The sequence below is a fragment of the Schistocerca nitens genome, chromosome 6, assembly GCF_023898315.1.
Source record: "Schistocerca nitens isolate TAMUIC-IGC-003100 chromosome 6, iqSchNite1.1, whole genome shotgun sequence".
Lineage (NCBI taxonomy): Eukaryota > Metazoa > Arthropoda > Insecta > Orthoptera > Acrididae > Schistocerca > Schistocerca nitens.
In genome coordinates, this window is record NC_064619.1 from 59852109 (window position 1) to 59861099 (window position 8991).

General features: G+C 37.5%; 1 pseudogene; it reads right to left on the bottom strand.

The window, feature by feature from the left end:
- Nucleotides 1-6722: 6722 nt before the first annotated feature.
- LOC126263873 (5S ribosomal RNA) lies at nt 6723-6840 on the bottom strand (annotated as a pseudogene).
- Between the last annotated feature and the right edge of the window lie 2151 nt (nt 6841-8991).

The window sequence follows — 8991 nt, forward strand, 5'->3', positions numbered from 1 at the left end:
TTACCGATTTAACAATTCAAAATTTTAGGGAAAGCTTGCAACAGCTAGACTGGGATGAGGTGTACAGGGAACATGAGACTAATTTGAAATTTAACCTATTTCATTATACCTATCTGAATATATTTCAAAATGGTTCCATAAGAAAATAAATATAATCATGAAAAACCATGTGAAAAGCCATGGTTTACTAAACAGATAGAAATTTCTTGTTAAGTGAAAAGGGAAATGTACCTTATAGCTACGAGGGGTAATGATCCCAAAATAGTGAAATGTTATAAAAAGTACTGCACTGTATTAAGAAAAGTTATTAAAAAGTCCAGAAGTATGTTTTATGTCTGATGTTATTACATGTGATAATAGAATTAAAACAATTTGGAATACTGTGAAAAGGGAAACAGGGAAACTAATAGCACAGGAAGACTGTATTTCTATGAAACACAATGAAGAGTTTGTTAACAAGAAGTCAGAAGTAGAAAACATTTTTAATAATCAATATTTAAGTGTTGTAGAGGAAACAGGATACAGATATTCACTAGAAAAAACAATGCAGTGTATGGAAGAAGCAGTACCTATGCAATTCGATAAAATTTAAATGCAACCCACCTTTCCTACTGAAATTAGGAAAATTATGAATTCACTCAAAAGTAAAAGCTCTCATGAAATTGATGGCATTTGCAACAGAGCACTAAAAGCTTGCTCCCAATAAATAAGTAGGGTTGTCAGCCACATATGTAGTAGCTCACTGAAATGGGACACTTTTCCAGATACACTGAATTATGCTATTGCTGAACCATTGCAGACAATGGGGGATAGATCTGATGCTAACAACTACAGCCGTATCTCAGTTCTGACAGCTTTATCCAAAACCCTGGAAAAAGTTATGTATTTAAGAGTAGCATCACATGTTTGTAAAAATGAAGTACCAACAAAGTGTCAATTTGGCTTTCAGAAAGGCTTTTCAACAGAGAATGCTATATATGCTTTCACTGATCAGATATTAAATGCATTGAATAACCGAACATCACCCATTGGGATATTTTGTGATCTCTGGGAAGCTTTTGATTGTGTGGATCATGAAACTCTTAGAGACAAGCTTAAGTATTGTGGTATGAGTGGGACAGGGCGAAAGTGGTTTAATTCATACTTAACTGGAAGAATTCAGAAAGTTGAAATTAACAGTACATATAATCTGCAAAAACTAGCAGTCCTCTAAGTGGAGAAGTATCAAGAATAGTGTCCCACACGGTTCAGTCTTGGGTGCCTTATTGTTCTTAATATAGTATATCAGCGACTTGCCACGCCATATTCCTGCAGATGCAAAGCTAGTTCTTTTCGACGATGATAATAGTATAGTAATCACTACCAACAAGCAAGTATCAGCTGCGGAAATTGCAAATAATGTCTTTCAGAAAATTATTGAGTGGTCCTCCACAAATGGAGTCTCTCTAAATTTTGAGAAAACACAGTTTATACAATTCTGTGCAGTAAATGGCATTATACCATTGATAAATACAGACTATGGACGGAAGGATGATGCTAAGGCAGAATACTCTAAATTTCTGGGTGTGTGCATTGATGAGAAATTGAATTGGAAGAAACATATCAACGATCTGCTGAAACGGGTAGGTTAAGCTACTTATGCTATAAGTGATATTGCAAATTTTGGTGATGGACATATCAGTAAATTAGCCATCTATGCCTATTTTTATTCAGTGCTTTTATCTGGCATCATATTTTGGGGCAATTCATCATTAAGAGAGAAAATAATCATTGCACAAAAGTGTGTAATCAGAATAATAGCTGGAGCTCATCGAAGATCACCTTGCAGACATATATTTAAGGAACTCAGGATATTCACAGCACCTTCGCAATACGTATTTCACTTATGAGATTTGTCACTAGTAACCCATCCCAATTCAAAAATGATGGCAAAGTGTATAGCTACAACACTATTCTAGATTAAATCTCTCTTTGGTACAGAAACGGGTAAATTATGCTGCCACAAAAATCTTTGGTCTTTTGCCAAATATTATTAAAAGTCTGAAAGATACCCAACCAACATTTAAAAGCAAATTAAAAAAAAATTCTGAATTAAAATTCCTTCTACTCAATAGATGATTTCTTAGATAAAAAGTAGTAACCGTACAAAATTAATTAATTAATTGAATTGTGTAAAGAAAACTTATGTTAAAGTGACACATTCCATATCATTAGGAAATGTCGTGTTCATGATCTATGGAACAAGAAATAATGTATGTATGTATATGTATGTGAACAGAATCATGTTAGCGTGCATAAAAGCAATGAATTTATCTAAGTGGGTGGGGGAGGGGGGGTATTGAGGCATAACCTAGTCCAACAGAACAATACAAAAATCGAGGTCCTAAATGAATAAGTTTTTCACACAACAGGACTGGAGAAGATTCCTGACAGCTAACAGCATATAAGCATATCGTCGTGCTACCACAATGATGAGAATGACAAAGACCCCTGTGGAACAATGCTACACCCTATTGGCTAGAGAACACCTCTGATAGCTGGTATCACTTTTGCTAACCTCCAACTGTTCAGTGCAAAACTTTACTGTCAGTAATGACTGTCAATTATAGTTGGCCAGAGAAGTATAGAGAGTGAAGGGTTTCCATAGAAACGTATGAGTATACCGTGATGCCTGATTAGTCATAATAGAAACTTGAAGTATCAGAGTAAAGCACGATTTTAATTGTCAAAAATCTTCTTTAGCTTCTGGCAAAGCTTACAGGTGACAGTGTAGAGGGTCGTGGTGGCTTCATTCATGAAGAAATTCCTGTAGTACTTGGGGTTATAGCTGCACCTTTCTTAGAATGAAGTCATCTGATAGTTATACCTGCTTAATGGAAATCCCTCTAACTAAGGGCACACCTTCAGAGGACATCATGTTTCCAGGTAGAGAAGGAGTTAGCATATTTCATTAAAATATTACAGGTATTGGACATAAAGTTAGTGAACTGCCTATGGATTTTGACACTGAAATTATTGGTATATTGGAGCAGTACTTAAATAATTTGACAATTCAGAGTCTTCCTTTACCAGGATAAAGATTAGTTGGCTGTTTTTCATGGAGTTCCTTGGGAGCTGGGGGAGTGACCATGTACATAAAAACAGTATTCCATTTGAGCCCATAGACGTATCATGACACTACATTGAACAGATATTTGAATGTTGTGCAGTGGCAGTTGAATTTAGTAAAACTAAGCTTCTAATTGTTGTTGTAGACAGGTCCTCTAACTCTGACTTCAGAGCATTTCTGCTCAAGCTAGAGAGGTTTTTTGATTCACTTTATAGGAAGTACCAGAAATTAGTTATATGTGGTGATGTCAATATAAATTTTGTATTTTATGGTGCAAGAAAAAGGATGTTGGTAGGCCTCCTAAATTCATATGATCTCATGCAGACAGTGTTACCCCACTAGGGTGCAGGGGAACAGTAGCACATCCATCTACAATATTTTTATTAATTCTTCATTACGAGATGAAGGGTGAATGCCCTTTCAGACCATATGCAAAAATATTAACACTAAAATGTTTTTGTACTCGAACAAATATCATATATAATTACAAACTATGTAGGAAAGTTAATCCAACAGCAATAGAGAGTTTTATAGACCTCGTCAAGGAACAATAGACCAGGATGTTTATAGTGCTTATAACATAGATGACAAATGCAATGCTTTCCTTAACACATTTCTCGTGCTCGTTGAGAGTTGCTTTCCAGAAGAACGTTCTAAAGGGGGTACTAGCAAAAAAGGCATCCCAGGTGGCTGACTAGTGGATAAGGATATCATGTAGAACAAAGTGGGAATTATATCAAAATGTTAGAAGTATTCACAATCAAGCTACAGTAGCTCATTACAAACATTACTGTAAAGAGCTTAAAAATGTTATTAGGGGGGCAAATAGTGTGTGGTATGCAAATATAATAGCAAATTCATAGGATGAAATGAAAATCATAAGGTCAGTTGTGCAAGAAGTGTCTGGTCAACAGCACAAGGTCGACAATGTAAGATCAGTTTATAGAAAAAATACTTCTATCATGATAAATCAGATATATGTAGGGTATTTAACAATAATTTTCTGAGTACTCTTGGTGAACTAAACAAAAATTTTATTTCTACAGGGAATCATGTAATTCTCTTGGCAAATACCTACCTGACATTGATGTCAGAAATACCCCTCAGTGATGCAAACAAGGGGAAGATTGCGTCAATAATTAAATCACTGTAGACTGAGGACTCTCATGGAAATGATGGAGTACCTATCACAATATTAAAGTACTGTGCAGCACTATATTTAGACATATTTGTATTTCTTCCTTTAGGAATGGTCAGTTTCCTGAATGATTAAAGTACAAAATAGTAAAGCCGCTTTATGAAAAGGGAGAAAGGGATAATGCAGACTATTGCAGGCGTATATTTTTTATGCTATCAGTGTTAGCTCAAGTTATTGTAGCTGTGTATGTAAGGTTAATTGATCATTTTATATCAGAAAATTTGCTGTCTAATGCACAGGTCGGCTTTAGAAGTCGTTTAACAATTGAAAGTGCTATTTTCTCTTTTCTCTGTAAGGTACTGGATAGTTTAAACAAAATGTTTCGAACGGTAGGCATATTTTTTGATTTAACTAACGTGTTTGATTATGTTGATCATAAAATATAGCTCCAGAAATAGAACCATTACGGAATACTGTGAGTAGCTCACAATTGGTTGAACTCTTACTTTATCAACAGACAGCAAAAGGTCATTATTCACAGTGCTGAGAATGGCTGTGACGTGGGGTCTGGGTGGAGCATGGTCCAGTAGGAGTGTGGGAGTGGCTTGGGGATCACTGTTGTGGCCACTCCTGTTCCTTATTTATATATATGATATATCCTCTATTTTTATGGGTAATTGTAGGAGATTTCTGTTTGCTGATGACACCGGCTTGATAGCAAAGGATGTTGTGTGAAACTTTGGCTCTGTTTCACATTGTGCATTTATGACATAAGTTCATGGTTTTGTAGAAAATAAACTAGCGCTAAATCACGGTAAGAATCAGTTTTCACGGTTTCTAACACACAATTAAAAAATCCCGAAGTTTCAATTTCACAGAAAGGGCATATGATTAGTGAAACTGAGCAGTTCAAACTTCTAGGTGTTCAGATACATAGTAAATTGTCATGGGAAGCCCACATTCATGATCTTGTCCATAGACTTAATGCTGCCGTTTTTACTGTTTGAAAAGTGTCTGAGTGACTGATTATTCGAAACGAAAATTAGTCTACTTTGGTTATTTTCATTAGCTTATGTCGTATGGCATTATATTTAGGTTTAACTCTTCCCATTCTAAAAACGATTTTTTAAATGAGAAACGGGCAGTAAGGGCATTAAGTGATGCAAGTTTACAAACCTCTTGTCGAACCCTTTTCATGAGTCTGGGTATTTTGACATTGGTCTCGTACTCCTTACTGTCATTTCTTGTTAACAATATTACCAAGAATAAGCAGCTTTCGCTTAGTTAATACTCGGCCGAAATCAAACCTGCATTTGGATCAGACTGCCTTAACTCTTGTGCAGAAAGGTTTGCAGTATATTTCTCCATCCATTTTCAATAACCTACCATTAGAATTCAAAATCTTAGTAGTAATCCACGCTGTCAAATCGAATCTGAAGAGTTTCCTCATGGGTCACTCTTTCTATTCTGTTGAAGAGATCGTTCAAAAATGAAGCTGATTCTTGCAGTAATGTTGATTTCGTTTACTTAAACTTATGGCTTGACTTTTTTGGGTTCTTCAACATATAATTTTTATCTGTAAGTTCGTTTGTGTTGTAATTTCATGTAATGACACGTTCCATAACTTGGAGAATTGCTCTTCAGTTTGGTCCTATGTAAGTTGACGTGTAATTAAACAAATAAAAAAGTTTAAATGTGGACATAAAATTGCTTATATACTGGTACTACTTACAAGAACTAGTGATACGACGATAACGGTGTTACCAAAACTAGATTCTAAAAGATACAAAATGAGGTTTCTTAGTGTTACATTTCATCATCTGAATGAAATAACAACCACAGAGTCATAATATTGCTTCATTATGTACTTAAGGTACGAAAAATTATTTTGCGTTTGTCACTAATTCATTGAGTTTTTGTTTTAGCAACGACCTCATTTTCCACCATAGAGAATAGTTTAAAATATTAGTTTATTTAGCTGACTCAGTTAGAAATCTATGTATTTGATGTGGCGACTGCTCATAGAATTTCCTGGTCTACTTGAATGCCTAAACGGCACATAATTCTCATCCAACATCGAGAATAAGCACCTCACCTTCTAGCCACTATTGGCCCATCGGGACCATCATTCTCAAATGGTTCAAATGGCTCTGAGCACAATGGAATTTAACATCTGAGGTCATCAGCCCCATAGAACTTAGAACTACTTAAACCTAACTAACCTGAGGATATCACACACATCCATGCCCGAGGCAGGATTCGAACCTGCGACCGTAGTGGTCACGCTGTTCCTGACTGAAGCGCCTAGAACCGCTCGGTCACACTGGCTGGCTCTCATTCTCAGTTGAATATGCGTATAGGAGGGGCGTATGGTCAGCACACCGCACTCCTTGTCGTTATGTTTCATTTTTTTTTTTTTTTTACTGGAGCCGCTCCTATTCAGCCGAGGAGCTCCTCAATTGGCACCCCGAAAAATGGCAACAGCACATGGCATCCCGGATGGTCACCCATCCAAATAACAGCCATGCCCAACACCGCTGAACTTCGGTGATCTGACGGGAACCGGTGTATCCACTGCGGCAAGGCTGTTGCCTAATGTCAAGAATAAAGTATCCTATAAATGACGCATGTAGATACTTCTTAGGGCGTTACTTTTAAAAGTTTGTACCTTATGTACGAGTATGAGAATGTTCGTTGTGCTTTCCCACGCTGCAAAAGTATAATCCTTAACTTGTCTAATGAACAATACGAATATTCTGAGATCCCAGCGGACCGTGGGTTCAGATTTCTCACTTGATAAAAAGCTCCAAGTCGTAGTGCTATTATCTTCTAGTATGTGCTTCAGGCATGTACATTATGACCACACATTAGAGTGTTTCCTTTTTTTCTGTTTTTGAAGAACTATTTTTTTAAGAACAAATATAATGGTCTCCTTATGGAGTGTAATTTTTTATGAAGAAAAGACTGAGGTATATGAAAAGTAAGGTCATATGTTTAAAGATTGAAGAAATGAATGTAGTAAATAAGTTGTATTTATAAAGCAAGATCCGTCTTTCGTCTGACTTCCTTGCGTTGTCTTCCCCTTCATCATTGTTCTTCCTCCTAGCCCCGATTATTTAAGACGGATATATAAATGATAGGTTATTTAAGTCATAATAATCATGACTTTCTTCAAACATAGTGCTATGTTCTTTTATTTTTTACCAATGTATTGAAAGGTAACCCTAGTGAGGACAGTTGAAATGATTGAGAATGTTGGCATGATTTTAATGTTTTAACAACATTTATTTAAAAAACAGACATATATTATGCTAAACATGTTATTGAGTGAATACCGTAAACAACAAACAGGTGGTTTAAGACCACAATGGACAAGGATCCTGTGGGGCATAGACGGTTTAACTAGTGGAGTGAGTGAAGTACTCTGGTCCTAAAAATGTGGATAACGCGATCTGAACTGATCTGACGCTGGGTAGTCTTTGATTGATCAAATCTACTGTAGTTTCTCTACATAGTAGCAGCAGAGAGGAAGTGGCTATTGAGATCTGTACGCCTTGACAATGCAGAAGCGGCAGCACGTTACCTGTTTGCTTAGTGCAGTGACTTAACTTGCAGCTGACGAGATGTGTGTGGCGGAGGTGAGACGTGGAGGTGGCACATGTGAATCGATCGGGGCTACGAAAGAAATGAAAAATTACACGGTCTAATGAACAGGCAGACAGACAGCAATTTATTCTCTTCAAGAGTCCTGAAATCATTGTAGACTTCCGTGTGTCACACACCCATTCGCTGTTCGTACCAAGGACCAATTTGGCTCACTTATATGACAGAGCGCACAAGGATACCAAACGTCAAGACTGATAAAGCAAAAACGAATAAGTGTGCCGTCGGCAGACGAGTATTAGGAGATGTTTGAAGTCACACTGTCACTACAGTAGGAACTTCACCACGGGCTCTCCCGTCTAAAGTACTCGCAAGTGAAGTCAGTATCAGGACAGGTCCTAAGTACCAAGCGCACATACCAGATCTTCTACCAGAAGTCCCTGCCAGAGAAAAGTCCCGCACCCGAGTGCTTCGCACCTCGCCAGAAAAAAAATTCGTTTTCCCGGCAAAGAGCAAGAACGACACTGCCTTCACCCCATCTTGAGCCAATCACAGGGCTCTAGAGGCGCTAAATCTCACCTCCCACACGACAGAACAAATTTATGTTAAACCAGAGCAACTGTTAAGAAACCTGCGTCTCCGAAGAAAAGAGAAAACGCCAATTGCTAACTTTTATATGTTTTTGCAGAGGGGGAAGAGACGATTTTCTCCAAATTCGTGTCACTTACCACGACAACAAATGAACAAATAAAATTTCAAAGATCCATATCAAAACCGCCTATGCCTTGGAGCTTGTTATTCCTAGCTATGAGGTGTAATAAGGATTCTATCTCCAAACGTTTCTCAGACGACGGATTTTTTCTGATACAAACGAGGAAGCCAGGGGGAGTGGGTCACAGGCCTATTTGCACTTTTGGTAAACACAAGAACTTGTGAATTCTTTTTACACATGGCTCTACACACAATGCCCAGTTTATGAATCCACTGTGTAGATGTGTTCCTTTAGGCCATCACTCGAGCCCAGGCCTTCTTCTAGCGCCATGGCAGGTATTGGGGAATTGTTCTGCTGGAGACTTGTCTCGACGAGGGGCTGCCATACCTGCCCTGTATGGCTGTGGGCCTGTCCAGCAAGTTTTACTAA